A 23,554-nucleotide genomic window follows, 5' to 3' on the forward strand; every position below is an offset into this window, starting at 1 on the left:
GAACATAGGAAATACAAAACTAAACTGGGAAAACTACAAACTAAGAATTCACAGAGAGACACAGGGAGATCCACACACGGCAAGAGGGACGACGTCACACTGAACAGAGGGAGACGCAGACAGAAATACACAGAGGGTTAACGAGGGAAGTGGGAACACACGGGGAACACAGGTGACACTGATAATCATAACGAGACAGGGCGGGGTGAACTGAACACTGACGGGAGAGGTGAAACAGGAAGTACAGGAGGAGAGAGAGCACGAGTAGAACACCAACGTAACAGGCAGGGGAGACATGGAATAAACACGAAAGGGGACGAGGGCTCATAAATACATAGAGGGCACACAGGGGGAAGAGAGAGCACGGGGAGAACTTAGACATAATGGGCAGACACAATAACACCATGGACAGACAGAGGGAACACAGAGAAGTGGGAGCAGGCAGGCAAAGAACAGAAACCTAACAAATGGCAAAATCACAACAGAATACACACTCGGAATGAACAAAAGCATAAGGAAACAAAACACTGAGTCCTCAGACTCAGGACCATGACACACCCAAACTCCACCAACACATCCATTTTAACACTCGTGGAGATCGGCTACTCGACCACTGTTACACCTCTTTCCGGGATGCGTACAAAGCCCTCCCCCGCGCCCCATTCGGCCAATCAGATCACCGCTCCATCCTGCTCCTGCCCGCCTACAGGCAGAAGCTGAAACAGGAAGCTCCAACCCGGAGGGCGGTGCACTGTTGGACGGACCAATCGGAGTCTGCGCTGCGGGACTGTTTTGATCACGCGGACTGGGAAATGTTTCACGTGGCTGCTAGGGACATTGATGAATACACAGACTCAGTCTGCGGATTTATCAGGGAATGCGTGGAAGATGTCGTCCCATCCAGAACAGTTAAATCCTTCCCAAATCAAAAACCCTGGATTAACGGAGATGTTCGCGCGGCACTGGCGGCACGGAGCACCGCCTTTGCCTCCACGAACACATCGGACTACAAACACGCACATTACCAACTCCGGAAGACGATCAAAGCAGCCAAACGTGAGTACAAGGACAGGGTGGAGCAACAGTTTGACAACCCTCGGAGTATGTGGCAGGGACTAAACACGATCACAGACTTTAGAGGGAAAACCAGCACACCGCAGACCACGGCCTCTCTGTGTGAGGATCTAAACGTATTCTACGCTAGATTCGACACAGCGAACACCATGAGACCGGACAGTGTGCGCACCGCGGATGACGTCAGTGCGCACACTGTGTCTGAGGAGGATGTGCGGAGGTGCTTCAGGAAGGTGAACGCACGCAAAGCTACTGGTCCGGACGGGATTCCCGGCCGCGTCCTCAGGTCATGCGCGGCTCAGCTGGCTGGAGTGTTCACGCACATCTTCAACCTTTCCCTCTCTCTGTCTGTAGTCCCAGCCTGCTTCAAAATGGCCACCATCGTCCCTGTACCCAAATCCTCCACCATCTCCTCATTGAACGACTGGCGACCTGTAGCCCTGACCCCCATCGTAAGCAAATGCTTCGAGAAGCTGGTCAGGGACTTCATCTGCTCTGCACTACCCGACTCACTGGACCCTCTACAGTTCGCATACCGCCACAACAGGTCCACTGATGATGCCATAGCCCTGACACTACACACTGCCCTGTCACACCTGGAGAAGAGAGACACGTATGTGAGGATGCTGTTTGTAGATTACAGCTCAGCATTCAATACCATCGTTCCCTCGAAGCTGGACAGGAAACTGCAGGATCTAGGACTGAGCAGCTCCCTCTGCAGCTGGATCCTTAGCTTCCTGTCTGACAGACGCCAAGTGGTCAGACTGGGCAGCATCACCTCATCCCCCGTCACACTGAACACTGGTGCTCCACAGGGGTGTGTACTGAGCCCTCTCCTGTACTCACTCTACACCTACGACTGCACAGCCACTAACAACTCCAACATCATTGTGAAGTTTGCGGACGACACTACAGTGGTGGGTCTTATCACCAACAGTGATGAGACGGCTTACAGGGAGGAGGTCAGCGCCCTGACCCACTGGTGTCAAGACAACCATCTCACCCTCAACGTCGCAAAGACAAAGGAGTTGATAGTGGACTTCCGGAGGTGCAGAGAAGTACACACCCCCATCACCATCAACGGCGCTGCTGTGGAGAGAGTGAGCAGCTTCCGGTTCCTTGGTGTACACCTGGCTGAGGATCTTACGTGGTCAGTACACACAAACAAAACAGTGAAGAAGGCGCAGCAGCGCCTCTTCTTTCTCAGGAGACTGAAAAGATTCGGCATGAGCCCCCGCATCCTCAGGACCTTCTATCACTGTGCCATTGAGAGCATCCTCACTGGATGCATCACCACCTGGTATGGCAACAGCACCGCCTACAACTGCAAAGCTCTCCAGCGAGTAGTGCGGTGCTCTGAGCGGATAATTGGAGGTGAGCTTCCCTCCCTCCAAGACATCTACAGGAAGCGCTGCCTGAGGAAAGCGGGGAGGATCATCAAGGACTCCAGTCACCCCAGCCATAAACTGTTCAGACTACTTCCATCAGGAAGGAGGTTCTGCAGCATCCGGTCCCGTACCAGCAGACTGAGAGACAGCTTCTTCCATCAGGCCATCAGACTGCTGAACACGTCATAGACACCTCAGCTTCACTACTGGAACTTTAACATTATGCACTCCATACTGTACAGTAATGCCACTGTTTTGCACATGTCTCACTCTGTATATTTTATTTTATATATTTTATTTATTGTTTACTCTATTTAATTTGTAAAATATGTGTACACACACACACACACACACACGTAGAAAAATATTTAGTATACACATCCAGAAATGCATATACTATTATATATTGTACATATATTTATTAGTTTCAGATGTAGCCATTCTTGTATTTTGCTTGTTTACATTATTGTATTTTGCACAACTCTGTTGCTTGTGAAGCTCGCACACAAGAATTTCACTCACATGTGCTGTACCAATGTACCTGCACATGTGATGTGACAATAAAAGTGATTTGATTTGATTTGATTTGATTTGGTTGAGCTTTTCCAATGTTTTTTCTACAGAAAGTTTAACTTCCAGTTCAATGTTTTTAATTCTAAACAAACATAGTTTCAGACACTAGAAAATGTTAGATATCAAACCAGCTTTCCCAGAACCGTTCTGGCCTTACAGTTCTTCTCATCTAAGAATTCCTTTTGGCTTGTCATACAGGCGATAATTCCATATAAGGAGGTAGATCCGAACTCTAAACAGGTTACTGACAACCTTGAGGACATTGAGAAGTTTACATCAGATCAATGTGGATGATGCACCTCCACATTACTACATGGAACAAATGTTTTTTCCATCCTTCTTTGTTTCTAATGCGAATTAAACAAATCAATGGCTTAAGTATCATGACCTGAAAACTACTGTTCATGTAACGATAGAGTCAGTGTACATTAATCTATACAGATTTTCAGAAAATGTTATTCAACTATCAACAGTTACTTTATAGTTTAGTTTAGTTCTCTGAATGGGATCTGAGACAAAATGAAAAGTTGAGAAATCCATCATATTTTCGTGTAAACATTCAAAGACACTTCTAGGGTAGACATCAAATTGAAACAGAATAGCTGTACTGCCAGTAGTAACACTCAAGTAGATCTCATCAACTCATTAGAGGCTTGATCGACTAAAGCTTGGGCCGTTATTCACCTGTTATGAATCTCCTGTACTCCCAGCATTGTTTTCTGAAGAGCTAAGATAACATTAAACAATCAAACTGTGTCTGCACTAAAGGTCAGGCAGACCAAAACTTTCGACTACCAATTACAACCGGACAGAGGCACAGCGTATAATGTGAAATATTACTGACGAAGTCCACAAAATCATGTTGCATGTTACTAGAACATCTGTTTTGTTTTTTAAAGCTACTTTTTGGTTATTTCAGTAGGAGAACAATTTGGAGCTAAAACTATGTAGTTGTCTTTGGGTTAAACTGAGAAGCTGGGATTGACCTCTTTCAGTATTGCCATAGCATCATGAAATGCTACCAAAGGCCACCTTTGGCTTAAAAATAAAAAACAAGCCGGAATGATAATTAGATGACCTTGGAGCGAGCACAGACTGCTTTTGGGAGGAGCTGTTACTTCCCTTTCTGTTTTCATTCGCATATAAAAGAAAAACACTTGTGAGAGGTAGAAAATGTAGCACCTGACCAAGTAACTCCTATTCATCATACAAGTTCAAACCTCTACAAATATGAAGGTTGATTTTTCTTACTATGTGGCTGCATTTTCATTAGATCTGAACTTTAAAACCCAGGCTTTTTAACCTCATCAACTTTGTGCCGAAGCTGAAAAGCAGTGGATCGCTCCGTTTCAGATGTGATCGTTCAGCTGATTGAAATGTTGATGTATTAAATCCACAGGGTCTCTGGAATCATAGTGTAAATCTCCTCATAATGGAGTTATTTGTCGAGATTGCTCCTCTCATGATCATCGTCAAATGGAGGTCACTCTTTCCCTGTCATTTTTATTTATAACAACATCACTGATATGTGATAATAAGCATATGGAGGCATGGAGCATGTTTGAAATATTTCATCTGAGCATATGTTTCCATAGGCACTGCTGCTGGACCGAGTCAGAATCGTTTCCTGGGATGTCTTATGAGATGATAGCTGCAGATGCCAGGTCTGTGTGACTGCTCTGCTGTCCCTAATAACAGTAACTCTAACAGTAACTCAGGCCTGCTCTATTGATCATGAAAACAGAGCATCACTCATCTAGAGGAGAACAAAACAAGCCAATATAGCTTTCAAATGCTTTACTGCCTTCTAGAAAACATCAATGCTGGAATATTGGCCCAGTTTACATAAAAGAGCAAGGAGAGAGAGAGAGAGAGAGAGGAAAGAAAAGATGGCCGACGTTAAGCTGTTAGTCAAGAGAGCCAGATTTACCGTTTCTATTTCTACATTTTCCCTCTGCGGATCGATGGAGGAGTCAGTTCATTTTCTCTGACATCAATACTGCGGAGCCCGGTACAGTTCGCTCCCCTCTAACTGCCTTTCATCCTGGCCACACTGGAGCTTGTAGATGCTGTTAGGCCAACGCTCGAGGTGGCGGCTGCCCTCCCCAACACGGGATCAGCTCTGGCTCACCTTACAATGCTGTAACCTCAGCCGGGTGGAGGACAGAAATGAGGGAGAGAGGAGAATTTTTTGAAAAAAATAGCCGACCTCTCCTGAGTGGTTTGGGGTGATGTCTACCTCCTTTTGTAGTTAGTTACTGGAACTTTCCAAGACCTTTTTCTGACTTCCCGCTCAGCAGCAGGATGCTAAATGTTGGCCCGGCTACTGCATTTCCTGCCCTGGCATATGTTTGTGAAGGTATCTGGTGGGGGAGCTGGAGCTTTTCAGAACTCCTTTGGAAGTGTGTGTTGCCTTCGCTGGCAGCTCTCTACAGCCCCCCACCCCCTCTAACCCCAGCTCAAACCTTAAAGCAGCACAGGGAGAGGAGGCTGGCCTGAATCACAGCGCTAAGGGGCAGCCCCAACCTCCAGCTCAGTACCCTGACCTCACCTCCCGCACGGGTGGGGGGGGGGGACTTGGTCGTCAAGGAGGCCTGTGGAGGAATGGAGGGGGAGGATTGGGGGGGTGTACTTGGCAGGCAACTTTAAAAATGCGGTACAAGGTGCTTAAAGGAACTCATGCTCCAGGACAGAAGCACTAAAGTCTGTTTATGTGACTTCTGCTTGATGATCATGTTCCCTTTTTTATTTTATTTTTCTTTCCCCCTTTTGCCTTGTTTGATTTTTTTTTCTTTTTACAAAAACTGGGCACATGTGCACTCAGAGAAATCAATGCATTTAATAGGTTTGAAGTTTCTCTTTGCTGACGGTACAGCAAAATCCAAGTATCCAAAATAAAAAGAAATCTTTTGTCTTTGTTACATTAGGAACAAATTGCTGTCATCAGAATTTAAAGTTGCCATACATGACACAGAGTGATCTCTATGGCCTGATTGGTCCCTGAAAAAGGGCCAAACCTGGTCTACTAGATGACAAAGTGTGTAAATAACAACAAAAACATGTATATATTTTAGTAGAAAAAAAAGCTACTTCTAAATTGGTTTTAAGAGGTGAATTTTTTTAACCTTTTATTAAACTATAATTTTAATGTTTTTGAGAACCTGCAATAGAGCTGATCAAATTAAACTTAATTGCAGATAATTGTTTATTTTTAATTTATTTTGGGGGAACAAAAAACAATATTTATTAATGGGCCCAAAATGGTTTGTATGAAAAGAAGATCAGTACTATACTGTACAAAGATCCACTCAAGAAAGTCTTTGTTATAATCTTAGACCAGGACATGGCTAACTGGGGGACTTGGGGAGAAACTGATTGACTTTGAAATAATGTATCTGTCCAACTTTAAGCAGGCAATTAGCACGATTAGCAGAATGCTAAAAAAAAATGTTATCAGCTGAAACAGTATCACTACAAATCAAAGTAAAAATAAAATGTGGGTTTTTTTCCAGTTCAGATGAATTATCATAGCTGTATTGAAAACTAAAAAAGAAAATGATTATTTCAGCAGTTTAGCTAAAATTCATTAGTGGTTTTCTCACGAGCGCTCTCTGTTGCTCTTTTGGCTGAACTGCAGCAAAAACAATTTCAATGGAATTTAGAGGAAGCAAAACTGCTTTCCTAGATCAGCTCTGTTTACATGGGCAGAATCTGGAAGCTTGAATAAACACAGTGCACTTCATACAGAAAGTGAATCTAGACTCACAGTTTAAAAAATGTTTTCCACTTCATACTAACACATTTCTTCAGATTGCCTAACGTCACATGCAGAATCTCTTTTTAGGGTCTACATCTGTGCCTGAGCAATAGAGCCAATGCTCACGTATCCCATAATCCACTATGTAACCACAGAAGCTTATGTACAACATATTGCTGAGACTCTGACCCTGGCACCTCCTAATTAGGCCTAAGTGAAGTGTTGTTGTTGTCTTTGAGCCCTTCTGCCCTTGCCTGCAGTTACCTGCTCCGACATGGACTCCAGAAGGAACTGCCATTCAGTCTCCGGTGTGTTTGCGATACACAGACACACACACACACGCTATAAGAGTCTGTCCCTACCTCCGGGCAAACAGATGGAGGCAGCGCGGGTGTTCACAAAAAAATTGGAGTCCTCGGAGTGGCTACGTTGTCACTGCAGCTCGTGATTTTTGTTCATATGACAGAAATGCGGTGTGCCGACTTTTACTACAAGGACACAGAATTAAAGTTTGGTTTTTTTTAAGCATAAATCTGACAGTGATACACCGGAGCCCATTCTCCTAATTTTCATGACAACGTGGGGCTAGTATTAGCACGGACAACAAAAACAGAATTAGAAGAACATTTCCTCTGTCAAAACTTGAAAGACTGTTATGTTTTTTTTGTTTTTGTTATTTTTACTTTATGCACACTGCTGTCAGTGTGAGACAGAGGTTACATCCAAAAATAGACAGGAGTTTTTTTTAGTAAGAAACAAATGATGCAGCTTGTGCTTTTGCTAGAAAATAGAGTCAAAAAACATCAGAAATCATGTGCATCTATATTTAAATGGACACATTTTCCCTGCCTTTCTCTCTCGCACACAGGCAAAAATCACACTTTTCAGTTTCCCTCCGCCCCCCTTCATTCGTGAATTTTGCCATTACAGAAAGTTGTGTGACTGTGTGTGTGTGTGTGTGTGTGTGTGTGTGTGTGTGTGTGTGAGAGAGAGAGAGAGAGAGAGAGAGAGAGAGAGAGAGACTGCATGCAGTTCATTTGTAAGAGAGCCGCGACCTGACAAATGTATTCGGCTCCCAGCAGCACTGCCAAGCCCCAAAATTCATGTAAAACACCAGTAACTCCTGGTGCTTTTTAAAAAGGGATCGGCTGATACAGGATAATGATGGAGACTTCATCTTGATTATAGGAAACCATCCCCATCAAATATTCCATTCCCTTTTTTTATATTCAGACTTTATGGTGAAAAAAAAGAACAAGAAAATCAAAATGATGTACCTGGAGCTGGAGGCATTCAGGCATGAGCAAAGCGTGGAAGAGGCAGAAAAAAGAAAGTGGGTGTGTGGAGGTAGAGAGGTTTATTGTAGTGAGAAAGGGGGGAAATATGAAGTAGAGTCCTTTAATACAATAAGTCCAGAAAATAATTTCTTCTCAAATACAGAATTCTAATCTTATTTTTAAAATGGATCAAATTCTTTAACCATATTTTCCAGTGTGCAAACCCATTTAGTTCTCTGTAATCGTTCTCATATAGCAACTGTTCAGCATGAGATAATTATAAAGTGGTCATATGGTCCCTTTAAATAAATCTTTAAATATCTGATACAAAGTATTCAATAACCTAAAATTCGAAGAAGAAAAAAAAGAAATGAGCAAATATTGTGCTCTGTGGCAAACAACAGAGCTGCATTTAAATATTGGATTAGGAAAGTGATCGTCTTCTAGTATGTAATGTCCTCATATGAGGGATTGGACAACTCTAGATAACATTTAACAACTTACAGAAACCTACATTTTAAATCTATTTTAAACCAATTTCAAATTTACCCATTTAATCTAAAATTAAAAGAACAAAACTGCAAATGATTTATAGTTTGCAGCCGACTCTGGACTTTGTTCTAGTCAAGATTTGAGTTCTGCGCTGATGCATGCCACTGGTCTTGCCTAGTTTGACTGTTAATCAAACACATCCTTTCTTTTGTAAAAGAAGATTTATTATCTTCAGACTCTTTTCATGTAGGGGTCAATTCTTGGCTCCATTTTATCTTTCTGTTTCCAGTGTGTCAGATCATTTCTAAACACAATAACACAATAATTTCCAGTGTTTTGCAACTTTATATTCCACTGACTGATAGTTACTTAAATACAATATCAAAAGTTGTGACTTGTACAATGTTAAATTTTGGAAGTCACAGAGTTTTACAATTAGTAATTTTACTTGCAATCTGAATGTGATCTTTGACTTCGAGCTTTGTTTTGATATACAAATCACCAAGGTTGGACACTCATGATTTTCCCACCGTTTTTAATATGTTTTGATGCCTGCGAAGCCCTTTGAACCTCCCCGTGTGGCACTGGGCTATTCAAAGACGCTGAATTTCATTTAAGTGAACTAAGAAATACTGCATTTTGTTAAAAGCTCTGGCAGACCTTGAAAACCCATCCATGAAGAGGTTAAACACATTACAGAGTGAAAGTAACACAGCTTTTACAGGCATGTCAGCACGGGTAAACCTGGAAAAAAGCTACTAAGAATAAAGTCTAGACTATCTGAAGCCAAGAAAGGAAAAACAGCAAAAATGCTGACTGCGTAAGTCAAGATGGAAAACCACTGTAAAGAGATGCCTCAGCTCGGCAGATAACTGGAATAGGCTCAACTTTCTAATAAGAGCTGCTTACGACATGGGAACAGCATGGGAAATCTACAGCACATCCTGTCATGATGCAAGATACTACTGTCTCTAGGATACTAGGCTCAAGTCCTGGCTAAAGTGGCTGAAGTTCTCAAGAGATGCAGGGTAATGGCAAACTAATCTATATCGACAGCAAGAGCTGCTTTGATGGTTTTGACATCCAAGCACATTTCCAAAGAAGGAAGGCCAGTCTGTCAGGTTGTCAAGACGATATTGATGGACCTCAGGAAGAAGCTAGTCTTCCCAATAGAGATGATAAAACCAGCCAGATATTGTCTTGTGGTCCATAGTAGAGTAAAGGATCCTCTTCAAGCTTACCACACATTGGGAGGAAGCAATGGCATTGGTATATGAGGAAAAAATATCTTAAATATGCTGTGTTGGCAGTGGAGTGCCAAGAGGCTTGCTGAAAAGCCAGGATTTACCCTTGGAGGTTGGCTGTCAGGGCTTTATAGGCCAAACAGTTCAGCCCAGCCACTCCGTGGTGCTGGAGCAACAGAAAGCCATGAAGGAGCTAGGAGAAGAAGCTGAGAAAACAAGTTTTTGATTGTGGGTTTGGAGAAAGGATGGCAACTGGTGGGCCATCCTGAAATTCAAGTTTTTATAGCTCCTTTGAGATGACCATAAAGAATATTAGATAAGATCAACCTTTATATGATGCTTTAATTTATGGTCCACCTGGTACCTCAGCATTTCTTTCCGTGGACTTTGGAAAGTCAAATGTGTATAGTGCTGGCGGAGCGCTGCTGACGTCGACTGAGAAAATTGTCAGGCGGTGGAAGGAATACTTCGAGGACCTCCTTAATCCCACTGACACGTCTTCCGAGGAGGAAGCAGAGTCTGGGGATGAGGGGAATGACCCGCCAATTTCCGGGGGCGAGGTCACTGAGGCAGTTAAACAACTCCTTGGTGGCAGAGCCCCTGGTGTTGATGAGGTCCGCCCCGAGTTCCTGAAGGCTCTGGACGTTGTAGGGCTGTCCTGGTTGACACGCCTCTGCAATGTTGCGTGGAGATCAGGGGCAGTACCTGTGGACTGGCAGACCGGGGTGGTGGTCCCCATCTTTAAGAAGGGGGACCGGAGGGTGTGTTCCAACTACAGGGGGATCACACTCCTCAGCCTCCCTGGGAAAGTCTATGCCAGGGTGCTGGAAAGGAGAGTTTGTCCACTAGTCGAACCTCGGATACAGGAGGAACAATGCGGTTTTCGTCCTGGTCGCGGAACACTGGACCAGCTCTTTATCCTCTCCAGGATACTTGAGGGTGCATGGGAGTTTGCCCAACCAGTCTACATGTGTTTTGTGGACTTGGAGAAGGCATTCGACCGTGTCCCTCGGGGTATCCTGTGGGAGGTGTTGCGGGAATATGGGGTGTCTGGCCCATTGCTACGGGCCATTCGATCCCTATACAACCGTTGCAAGAGCTTGGTTCGCATTGCCGGCAATAAGTCGGACCTGTTCCCGGTGGGTGATGGGCTCCGCCAGGGCTGCCCTTTGTCTCCGGTTCTGTTCATAATTTTTATGGACAGGATTTCTAGGCGCAGCCAAGTGGCGGAGGGCTTTCGCTTTGGTGGCCTCAGAATCTCATCTCTGATTTTTGCAGATGATGTGGTTCTGTTGGCTTCATCGGGTGAGGGCCTCCAGCTCGCACTGGAACGGTTCGCAGCCGAGTGTGAAGCAGCGGGAATGAGGATCAGCACCTCCAAATCTGAGGCCATGGTTCTCAGCCGGAAAAGGGTGGAGTGCCCACTCCGGGTCGGGGATGAGTTCCTGCCCCAAGTGGAGGAGTTCAAGTATCTCGGGGTCTTGTTCGCGAGTGATGGGAGAAGGGAGCCGGAGATCGACAGACGGATTGGGGCTGCAGCTGCAGTAATGTGGACGCTGCACCGGTCCGTCGTGGTGAAGAGGGAGCTGAGTGTAAAAGCGAAGCTCTCAATTTACCAGTCGATCTACGTCCCTACCCTCACCTATGGCCACGAGCTGTGGGTAGTGACCGAAAGAACGAGATCGCGGATACAAGCGGCAGAAATGAGCTTCCTCCGAAGGGTGGCTAGCCTCTCCCTTAGAGATAGGGTGAGAAGTTCGGCCATCCGGGAGGGGCTCAGAGTAGAGCAGCTGCTGCTCCACATCGAAAGGAGCCAGCTGAGGTGGTTCGGGCATCTGACAAGGATGCCCCCTGGGCGCCTCCTGGGTGAGGTGTTCCAGGCATGTCCCAACGGGAGGAGGCCCCGGGGCAGACCCAGGACACGCTGGAGAGATTATATCTCTTGGCTGGCCTGGGAACGCCTTGGTATTCCCCCGGATAAGCTGGAGGAGGTGGCTGGGGAGAGGGAGGTCTGGGCCTCTTTGCTTAGGCTGCTGCCCCCGCGACCCGGCCCCGGACAAAGCGGATGAGGATGAGGATGAGGATGGACTTTCAAAAGTTCTTATCTTCGACAATTAAATGAGGCAGGAATATTATTGTTGGGGACTTCAAATATAACTACTAAGGAGTTCCGAGCATCATAGAGTCTTTTAATTGCGTTCAACATATATTGTGGCCTACTCACACACTGTAGGACATGCAGGTTCTTGCTGCTACCTCTGGCTTTGCATTCCACTTTTTTTCTATAAAGAAAACAATTATCTGATCTGATAAAGGTCCTGTCAGTTATCTGATAGGACCTTTTCTGTTAGAATAAACAAGTTCTCCTCTAATACGACCACCCTAACCTTTCACAATGGTCAGTCCTGAGTCTAAAATTAATTTCATTGTACTATGCTGATGACATTCAGTTGCATATGTCTTTTAACCCTCAATAGCTGAATAGGCTGTCCACCCGAGTCTCATTTTACCCAGATTAGCGAATGATTCTTTAGTAATTATCGCATCCTAAAAGTCACCAAGACTGTGACCACCATTATAGCGCCTCCTGAATTACATCCTAAAATCAGTCAGACTCTTGCTTCTTTTTGTTCAACTGCATTTGAAATCTTGATGGAATATGTATGTAATATGAAAATTGCAACATATGCTCTCCTTGGTTGGACTGGAGAAAATTATTCAAGAATTTGTGTCATTGTGCTTAGATTGTAATGCCTGGTAATGTCCTCTTTGGATAAGTAAGTAAGTAAGTAAGTAAGTAAAATTTTATTCATAAAGCACCTTCCTAGATAAAATGATCACAAAATGACAAAGTATAAAACAGAAACAGACAAAAGTTAACAACTTTTGTTACGTATGTTACATCTTAGATATATCATCTCTTTCACATCTCCAAGTGATAACATTTTTTACAGCCAGGCTATTAATGTATTCTAGTATGGAAGCTCATATTAACTCTATTTTATATTTTTTGTGTTGAGTTCCAGTAGATTTTAAGATTGAAAGTTCTTGCACTTATATACAGAGAACTAAATGGCCAAGCTCCAGACTACACTGGAATACAAAAAAATAAATACAAAATAATTGGCTCCTGGGAACTTCAGACCGGCACGTTATCTAGTGTCTTACATTGATTTAAGATATGAAATCCAATAAAACCTTGCAGGTCAGGTCAAGTGAGATACATTCTTTGTATCTTGACTTTTTTGACTTATATTTGAATATCATTATAATAATAATAATAATAATAATAATAATAATAATAATAATAATAATAATAATAATAATAATAATGGATTGCATTTATATTTTCGGGACCCCTCAAAGCGCTTTACAATACCACTATTCATTCACTCTCACATTACACTGGTGAAGGCAAGCTACTATAATAATATATCATCACAGTGCCTGGAAGTTTAACTTTTTCTACCAAAAATGTTTTAATGTGTTTATTCTGAAAACAGACTAAAAGGTGATAGCTGACACATCAAAGATATTACGTATGTTACATATTACATAGTTTAGCAAAAAATTAAATGAGATCAGCATGCTGAAAAATATTTGAAGCATGTGCCTTTGAACTTGGACTGCACATCTATTTCTCTTTGCAGGACCAACAGTAAATGGTCTACAGTACAGTAGTCAACAGTAGTTATTATTAGAACTTATTAGAGAGCTAAGTTAGTGGAAAACTAAGCCTGTTTTTCCAACTACTAGAACAGATTAACTCCAGTATGTTTTTTAATCCCAGCTCTAACATTCAAATTCTGAGGTCACAGGAACATAGCCATTGGGTTTTAATTTCGGATTCATTGCTAAGTTTTGAGTTAAATTGCGTTTTGTCCTTCCATATGTAACCGTGGATCCAAAGGTGCAAAACAAGGGGTGGAAAGAGGGGGGTAAGGAGAGGAGAAAGTAGAGGTCAACAGCAAGTCAAGGTAACCATATCCTGTTATTTCCCTCTGAGCAATTTAGAGTGATGCGAATGTCTGCTTGGAGAACCTATTGGATTCATGTTGATAACCTATGAGATAAATATGCTAAAACACGTGTCTGCGAGAAGGAGAATGAAGGAAAACAAGGGAAGGGTGAGGGAGAAAGAAGGAGGTGCAACAGGCACACACATAATCAGAAGTTGCTGGTAATGTGTAGGCATTCACCCAGTGGACGAACATCTTTCACTTTATTAGCATGACAAAGAACACAATCATTTTGGATATGCCTGAATGCCGTTTTCATTAACTTCCCAATGATTTATTAACAAAAGTGTCAGAAATGGTCTGAAAGCTGTAGGCCTTGGCTTAGTCCCCCAAAAAAGAAAAGAAATTGAACAAGAAACAGAAAAAAATAATGCAAACCAAATAAAGAAATGTCATGTTAGGAAATGAATAATGAGAGAGCAGAAAGGGTGAGCAGAGTAGGGGTTCAATGAGGGGTTAAAAGGTAGACAGTTTTATAAGAGCTCAAATTCTAAATGGAAAATGTATCCAGTTAATTATGACATTCGTTATGTTTTAACACAGCACATTCAAACTGAGACTCCCAGCTGGGAAACGTTCTCCTGGCAGCTAATGGGGAATTCCATCAGCCGTGGCGGAGATTAAAACTGAGTTTATATTCTGTTTTACAGAGTCTGCTTATATGAAAGAACCCAACAAGACAAAAAAAGACAATGTGGAATTTGCATAAAAATATCCACAGACCATCTCTTAGAGAAGATGAATTTAGACATCTTTTTTCTGTCAGGTATTTCTTTATTGTAGTTTTATAACGGAAAACACCAAATTTATGAAATAACGGCAACGTTATTTCTTCCAATGGGTTTATGGTCGCAATTCTTCTTAATAAAGTTTGGTTTCCAAAAGCCACCAAAAACTCAAATCAAGGTTTCAAAACAAGACTTCCATGTACAGATGGTGAAATTTCTTATCTCATCTCATTTCTTATCATCGTAAAACCTTCAAAGTCACAGAGGTAGTACTTTCTTTTAACCGTGTACTCTTGAGGATTACACTGAGGGACTGTTTTAAAAAAGTAACAAAGCGCACTAAACATATTAACATGTTTACTGCTAATTGCAAAAACTTACTTGTTGCAAAAAAAAAGAATTCAAATACTTTTGCATTTTCATAAATTCAGGACACTCACAAGAAATTGCACCCCGATGCCTACTCCAGTGTTAATACTTGTGAGCAATAAGTGATTTGTCAACTCAAGATGACAGCTGCCACTCTTAGTTCTGGAAATTTCAACCTTATTGATATATAATTAGAAAACAGGATAGATACAAATGTCAGCTGTATTTTTACTAAACAATGCACTACAAGCAAAGACTTTTTTAAAGAATTTATTAAGATCATTATTTTAACAACAGATGTTTACTGTCAAAAGTTGTGTTTCTGTTGAAACCTTTGCATGTGCAGCATATTTCAGTGAGGATTAATTGTTTTTTACTACTATATTTGGCATTTTTCATTAAAAATAAATATGCATCCTAGTCAAGTCATCCTAGGGTCCGGGGGACTGCTTCAGCCTTCTGTCTTCGCTGGAGGGTCCGATGACCGCTTCAGCTGTTCGTCCGTCATCGCTGGAGGGTCCGGGAGGGACCGCTCCAGCCCTTGCAGCTTGTGAGCTGTGTGTAGTGTTTGCAGCTAGTGAGCTGTGCGTCGTCTTCACTGGAGGGTCCGAGGGTCCGCTCCAGACTTCCGTTTCCACTGGAGGATCCAAGGAGCCCGTCCAGCCATCAGCGTCGCCTGCAGAACAGCAGCCGGTGCCGCATGTGCTGGGCATGAATCAAACATTTTTAGTTGGGGTTACATGTTTTAAATGTTTGATTTTTGGGTGGGGGGAACTGTTACGATTTGGGGTTGGCAGTGTATTGTTTTAGGCGTTTTGTTTTGGCGTGACTGTTATGTGTTTCCTGTTTTACTTTGAAAGTCTGTGTTATCTTAGTGTGTTCAGTTTACGTTTCCCTGGTATTTAAACCCTGTGTTTCAGTGTGTCATGGTTGCGACCTTCCCCCCGTTGTAAATAGTTTGTTGTTTTGATGTAAATAAATATCGTATTTCGCTTTAAAGAAAATAGTTGTCGATACTTTCGTTTGGGATTTTTATTTTTGTGGAAGCCCGTATTAGTCTTTTTTATGGGTTCGCCCTCCTTAAGAGCAGTGAGCTTGGGGGCCTTTTATGTTATCAGTCTATAATTCTCATAATATCACTTATTTGGTTTCACTAGAAGTTCTCAGGTAAATATTTGGATCTTTTAATAGCAAATCTGTCAGCTTCATCACTGTTTTAGCGAGCAAATGGAAGGTGCTGATCTGAACTTAAGATTCTTCGAGCAGCGACTAGTACAGCTTCATTCTGAAGACAAGTAAGTCGTGCTATTGAGTCACTGGGTAATCTGTCACTGGACAAATTTACTCCCTCTAATAATACTGATGCTCTTTTCATTGAAATGTGAAAGCCTAGAGCACTTTACTGTCTGACAGGTTGTATTTGATCACAGTTAGCTTTTAAATTTTGCACTTACCATTTTGAATCTTTAAATAATAAGCTAATCAGGCACAACTTTAGCTAGGAGTTATAATACAGAAATGTTGCTTGTTGTGCTAGTGAACATTCCAGGCACCTATTGAACTGATAATCCTAGTGTGTAGTTACCTTATGTGATGTAATAGTATGGCAGCTGCATTCATCATCACTCATGTCAAAGCTGAGAGTAGTTTAACTTTATAATGGTTGTGGTTCCTACATTTTGCTTAGTTTCGAGTTGCTGGATGTGGTCAGTAAATATTTTTCTGGTTTATTGTTTGTATCTTGTACCATCCTAACATAATATAGCTAAAGTAGCTAACATCTTTTCCTTTGTGTGGTAGCTGGGTGTAACTGATTGATTGATTGATTGATTGATAATACTTTATTTGTCACGAGGGAAATCCTGCCTTAAAGCATGGTACTAACCATTTGCTAAGTTACTAACATGCTCCAATTAAAATCAAGTGATATCCCATCTTACTGTGTCCATTTTGAGCATAGGGTGTAAGATTGCTAAAAATGAACGTTTGCTACATTTTGTGATCATGTCGTTGTGTCACTTTGTTAAAGTTGGGTTCTATTGTTGAACTGAACCACTGATTTTTGTAGAACAAGAGAAAAGAAAAAAACAATTTTTGTATCTGTAAATGGTTACAGCTTTATAAGTTTAACTGAATATAAGCAAATGCATCATAAAACTGTGAAGATTGGACTTATTTTGAACCTGAGGATTTTTTATTTTATTTTAATGCAGTGAAAGAAATCAAAATCATTTAACAGCTACCTTAACACACAAATGCTCATCTATAATGGACAAATATGTAAGTGCAAAACAAGGCCTTAAAAGAGAATGCAGGAAGGGAATATGAGGTGAAAACTGGCAATTTCATGGCCTTCTGTCTGTCATAAAGTACAGTATAAGTAACTTTTGAGGAGGGGGTTCGTAAATGAGTCATAAACCTATTTTGGTTGGATCCGTTTCTGATCACAGTATGTTTTTATATGGACATTTTTCATTGGTGTTCTTGGCTGTGAGGCTGTGAGGTTGGAAAAGCTAACATTTCCGATTCCAAAAGGTCTGCCTGACAGTCCCAGTATCACCACCTTCACCTACAAAAGAAAAGTAACAGTGGAAAGAGGGGAATCTGAATTCTTAGAGAAGACATGTTGCAGGGGTTTTTTGTTTTTGTTTTTTTAAGATCAAGCTTGATCTGATGAATAACTCGTATCCTTCCAGACCCTTTAAAAGAAAAAAAAAATAAGCTCAACTGTGCAATTTAGAGACCTTTATAAATCAGTCCTGGTGAGTACACATATTTCCGTGAGGGGAGAATTTATATGTTTAATTACCGAGCACAGGTGCCAGGCCCTGGCTTTACTCATTACAGTAAGATATATGAACAGCGGCGAGAGCCTGGATAGTGCAGGACAAAAAGGGAGGACAAAGTAATTAGCTGGCTCTTATTTAATGGGACCCTTCCTCAAGCCATTCATGGCTCCCGTTGCGGCTCCTCGTCCATATGCTTCAATTCAGAAATCATTTCATAAAGAACCACTGGTGGCAGGTAGCACAGCGGCAATTAACGCTGGCGGGAAATGGAATCGGCAGGGATTGAAAATGAAGTGTTAAACACTGCAATATTTGATTGTCCAGCTTTTCTTAACTCAAACCCTCTTTGCTCCCTCTCCCCCTCTTTTCCCTCTCAGATAGATTTTACCAAGAGAGATGGATAGCCAAACATTGGGATTCCCTACTGAGTGGGACTGTGCTCTAAATGCCTTTGGCCACAGAGTGGCTGAGGTTGGTTTTGGCTATGCACGTGTGTGTGTGTGTGTGTGTGTGTGTGTGTGTGTGTGTGTGTGTGTGTGTGTGTGTGTGTGTGTGTGTGTGTGTGTGTGTTTGGCCAAAGTGTGCGTTTATCCTCCCATGGCCTGTAAGTGGACTTGGCCGTAGATCCAGCTTTGGCTATCCTGAACCTGTGAAGCTATACCGTCTGTTTATGTGTGTTTAGACTAATGGCACCTGGACTGCTTGCTGAGGCTAGGAGAGATGTTAGCCACTGCACAGCCAGTGCGCCAGTGTGCCATTTTACCTCAAGGAGTCTGGATGTGTACCAAGCAGAGCCATGCCAAAAAGAGGCAGTGACCACCCAGAGAGCCGGGATGGGTACTGGGACTGGGCCTCTTTCAGTTTCAGTCACATCTACACTGTGAGGATGTTCTCAATATTTGTTGAAAGAAAACAATAAAACAGTCAGAAAAAATTGTTACTGTATTATAAATAAATGGATAACTTATGTAACATATAATATAATAATCTACTGCAGTATATTTGTAGTCAGTCACTTTCTTTAAGGATATAAACCATTTGGGGTCAACTTGAAGCAAACTATAATTGACATTTGCAAAGCAAAGCGTTTATTTTTGATAACACAAACTTATCTTTACCAGTTACTTTTTCTGAGTAGGTAACACTGTTATCTAGGAGAATACTTTTAAATGTTTGTAATTTCTATAAGGTAACAAGTCACACACTGCTGGCATGTTTAAGGAGAAACATAATCAACCCAGAATTGTAATCAACATCTCTAAGCAGTAAACAGCAAAGCAAATCCACAGTGGACAGGCGTATTTCCTCACTCTGTCTACACAGAAACCAGTCATGTTGAGTCAGTCCAGCCAGCCTGGAGGCGTTGTTTGGCCAACAGTAAACCAGGGTATCCCTCACTGGACACCACTTGGCTGCTCCTGAACTCTGCACACTAGCCGTCTGGCCACAGGCTTGTAGCAATTGGCAGGCCATGTTCTCCATGTTCTCTGGCAAATGTCCACTCTGAGTTCATAGCTTTTGACCTGTGTGTTGGAGGGATGCATTTGGCTCAGACTGAGCTATATAAACATCAGAGCGTGTAGCTGAGGGCCAGTTTGGCCCTAGCAGTCATGTTTAACACGCTGACACCGGTTGAATTTAAACACCTGATGTTCAGAGTCTGTCTGAGAGCCAGTCACAGCCACTGTCCTTTGGCAGTCTGGACGCCTGTTAGATATCATGTGATCTCATTAAATGAGAGCACTATACACTAAACACATTTATGAAAACAAATAAATGCTGCTCATCATCATTTTTTTCCTGAAAGAACCTCAGAACATCATCTACAATAAAGCCAAAAAGAAAAGCAATTCACCAGCTTTTATATGGAGTAGGTAAACCTTTCTTAATGGTCCTGTCAGGAGCAAGCATACTTGGGGTTTTTTTGTTTTGTTTTATTTTGTTTTGCTTTTGTTGTTGTTTTTAGAAAAAATGTTTCTGAAAATTTCTTAGCATAATGAACATTAACTTCAAAATATATATTTTTTATTCTGTAAAAATATTAAGTTGCGTTTTTATGGTGCCACTGTTGATTATCTCGTCCTTTTTAAATGTGTTGCTTAAAAAAATTATTGTGCAATTTATTTGGGTTTTTCAAGGGGAAAGAAATCACACTGATGGTGTAGAAGTCTCAAAACCTCAAAAGGATCTAATACTTCAGTTGTACTTTATGTTTTGTTAAAACAGCATGTTGTCTTATGTGTATGCTTCCTGTTATGTTAAAATAACAAAGCTGTGACACCATGAGTGCAGTGGGTAGCTGTTTTATAGACGGTGTTATAGAATGAACGCTTAAATATGAGTAATTCCAGCATGGCAACTGAGCACCAGGGCCTACCTCGCTGACCACAGCCTGATCTCTATCAGGCAAACAAGTGCTGAGCTTAATCCATAGGGTGTCTGGGCTCAACCTTTGAGATAGAGTGACCTCAGGCATTGAGGTCACTCTATGCAGGAACTTGTTGTAGAGCTGCTACTCCTCCGTTTTGAGGAGGATGTGTTTCAGGCATTTTCTACTAAGAGGAGACACTGGAAAGATTATGTCTCTTTGCTGGTTTGTGAACACCTCGGTGTTGCTGCATACGATCTAGACTAGATGGTGGCCAGGGACAAAACTGAATCTGAATCTCTACTTTGACCCCTGTGACCTGGACCCACATAGCAGCAGAAAATGGATGGAGGGATATTTCAATTCATAGCTTGCCTGAAAATCTATGCATTTTTAAGCTGTCTTCAGTCTATTGAAGTAACCCAGTGTATTTGCATTATAAACACAAACTGCTACTAGGTGAATCTTAGAAAAAGTTGATGATTAAAATAGCACATAGCCTGACATGCACTGAGGTTATAAGCTCCATATCCGCTAACAAGAGATCTACTGTGTCATATTCACCACTGAAGCGGTGACAGATAAAGTAATGGAAACAAAGCTGTAAATCTTTACAGCAGGTAACAAAGTTTGAATGTCAGCGAGCATGACGGCCACTGATTCAGACAGACGTACTGAGGGGGGCCGGGGGGGGGGGGGGGGGGGGGGGGGGGTAGGGAGGCAGAGTTGGCATGGATTCCTACCTGTTTGAGAGCGGTTGGCGATCCTCCAGTCAATGTGCCACCCTGGCTGCTTTCTCTCCTCCCAGCACTCCCGCCATGCCTGCATGCCCCATTTCCACTCACACTGGGGACACAATCAGAAAAACACCAGGAACAGACATAAGCAAATCCAGTTACTAATCAGGTAGCCATGGTGGCATGACACAGTATCACAGCAGATATATTTTTTCAAGTGTGAGGGTGAAAAACTCACATATTTTGAGGCTAGGTGGGTAGTGAAGGTGTAATGACTACACATATCAACGGACACTGATCAAGTCTAACTGGGAACCCATTAGTCGTACCCTTTCTTATGGATTACTCGTATTTCCTTTCACCTCTTACTTTAATTGTTATTCATTATCTAACTATTTAGTTAGATTTAGAAAAATATAGTTAGGACTAAAATACACCTGTCAGCTTTTCAAAGCTCTGTTTTCTTGGCTGCCAGGTCAAGAATTTGAGAATTCTTTAGAGAATTCTGAGAAACATATGAGGTGCAGAAAGCAAATTTTCTTCAAATTGAAAAATTATTTTCACTTTAAAGCTGACAATAAAAAAAATTATAAAACATGGCAAAAAAAAGAAAAAAAGAAAATTGGCATAAAACATCCTGGTCCAGGCTTTCAAGGTAGGTTTGAAAAACAGTAATAAAAGGACTTTAATGTAAAAAAAAAACAAAAACAAAAAAAGACAATCCTTATGCACTTACATCACGGTGTAGAGATACAAAGACACAAACAGAGAAATTGCACTGTAAATCATGTCCATGTACACGTCAATTTATTTGGCCATGAGACCAGACTAGGTTGACATACACCACACTTCTTCCTATAATAAATACAAAAATACTTGAAAAATTGCTACATTTTGGCTCCAGTTTCAGTTGCAAACTTAACATGTTTCCTTCATAAGAAGGTATGGTACTTCACATTAGAGCAGACATCTATTTTTGACGAGTTCATAGACATTAGTTTTATTTTATTTATTTTTTTCCCATGGAAGGACAAGAAGGGGACAGTAAAATACTGATTGTTCCCGGAACTGAAAAAACTATGTACTGCTCATTAACTTATATTTGTCATCAAAGATCCCATTTCATCTCCCACCACTTGGCCTTCAACATGCAGTCAAGTACATTCTCTGTGGAGATGGTTAAGAAGAGTTCTTGGGCTGGTTTTCACCAAAGTTGCTGTTGGTGTTGTGGTATTATCCCAACCCTAACCTCCAACCTAGGGTAAGGATTTATAACCAGGGCTGCACATAAGTGGTCCGCAGGTGCACATTCGCTATCAAAATAAAAGACGCGCACCAGATAAGAAGTTGCAACACGCATTTGCGTACATAAGTTGTTCTGGAGGAGGACAGACATTTATTCAGAACTCTTAAAGATGTCAAAGAAGCAAGCTCCGTAAGCAATTACTTTGGTGTTCCTCCACCGCAAAAGAAGCGTGTATTCCCAGACATTCAGAGACTCACTAACTCTAAAGTTTCAAACCTGTTCTGGCTTTAGGATAAGAACAGAAGACGTGCATCAGAAGCTCTATGGCATGGGTTTCTAGCAGCTCCTTTAGGTGTAATGTGTATAGTATATGTTCTCTAACTTGCGATAGTAAACTGACACAGTTGTGGAGACTTACAAAAAGACCTTCAGTTGGGTTTTGAAGGAATTTGCACTTTACAAAAAGCATTAAAAAACAACCTCATAGCCCAAAACATTAGCACAAGAAAGGGATACAAAAAAATAGAGTAGAAAGAAAACCTCAAACTTGTGCAGCCAGCAAAGATTGAATTCTCTTTCATCCTGACATTAATTTTGTGTAAAGCATCATAGCTGATTCAAAGCTGGGTCTCCTGCTATGACCATGCAGTTGACAGTTGAAGAGTCCACCCTTTCCAAGCCGGGAAACAGAGTTTCAGGCGCAGAGAGAAACCAGGAGCATTCTGTCATTCAGAATTGACCACACGTGTAATATGTGCCAGACTACCATCCTGTGCCAGCACAGAGCGAGCTGAAAATTCTGTTTTTTTTCCCTGCACCAACACAAACTTTATTTCCAGCCTGCTGTACTTGTCATATTTGCCTTGTTGGGACCTTGTTCGGTTCCTAAAATGTAAATCAAGTTGAAGCGTCACCTTTTTCAGACACTGGAGCATTTCCAGAAACACATTGCAGAGGTACAAGTAACAAAGTACTTCTACAAAGTGATCAAAAAATAGCAGCCACCATGAAAATGTTCATGTATAGAAGTGTATAAGATGAGGCTCTTGAATGGGAAATCAAGATTTCCAAAGATTCTCAAAACCTTTTTTTTTACGCCTTGTAAAATTGTCATCCATGCAACCTTGCAACCATCCATCCATCTATTGGGGTGATGGAGCCTATCTCAGCTGGTATAGGGTGAGAGACAGGGTAAACCCTGGCTAACACAGAAAGACAACCATTGGTCCTCACATTTACACCTTGTACAACTGCTATAAGGAAAAACAACTTCTTAACATTGTTAATTGTTTAGGATACGTAACATAAACCTACGCTAACCTTAAATCTTTTTATAGCATTTTCATCTGATTGAAACACCCAAACAGAAAGGATTTTAACAGGAAAAACTGCAATGTCAAAATATAAGAGACTTCATTCGAAATGTTACATCTTCTAATTTCCCAAAATGTGATTATTTAGCATGTGTCTTAAACAAACCCCTCTGGATGCCC

The 23,554-nt window shown here is 41.7% G+C and overlaps 1 long non-coding RNA gene across 1 annotated transcript in view; it reads right to left on the reverse strand.

Annotated features, from left to right (window-relative positions):
• LOC146561511 (uncharacterized) overlaps positions 1–23,554 on the reverse strand; it is a 512,369-nt gene that overhangs the window by 444,120 nt on the left and 44,695 nt on the right. The window contains exon 2 of the long non-coding RNA XR_014894894.1: positions 20,822–20,924. This is a non-coding gene — a long non-coding RNA (uncharacterized LOC146561511). The remainder of the gene's footprint in view (positions 1–20,821; positions 20,925–23,554) is intronic.

Source organism: Mchenga conophoros, linkage group LG13 (genome assembly GCF_057382185.1).
Source record: "Mchenga conophoros isolate Kocher_MC1m ecotype Shallow Benthic linkage group LG13, M_conophoros_male_GT1.1, whole genome shotgun sequence".
NCBI classification, from domain to species: domain Eukaryota; kingdom Metazoa; phylum Chordata; class Actinopteri; order Cichliformes; family Cichlidae; genus Mchenga; species Mchenga conophoros.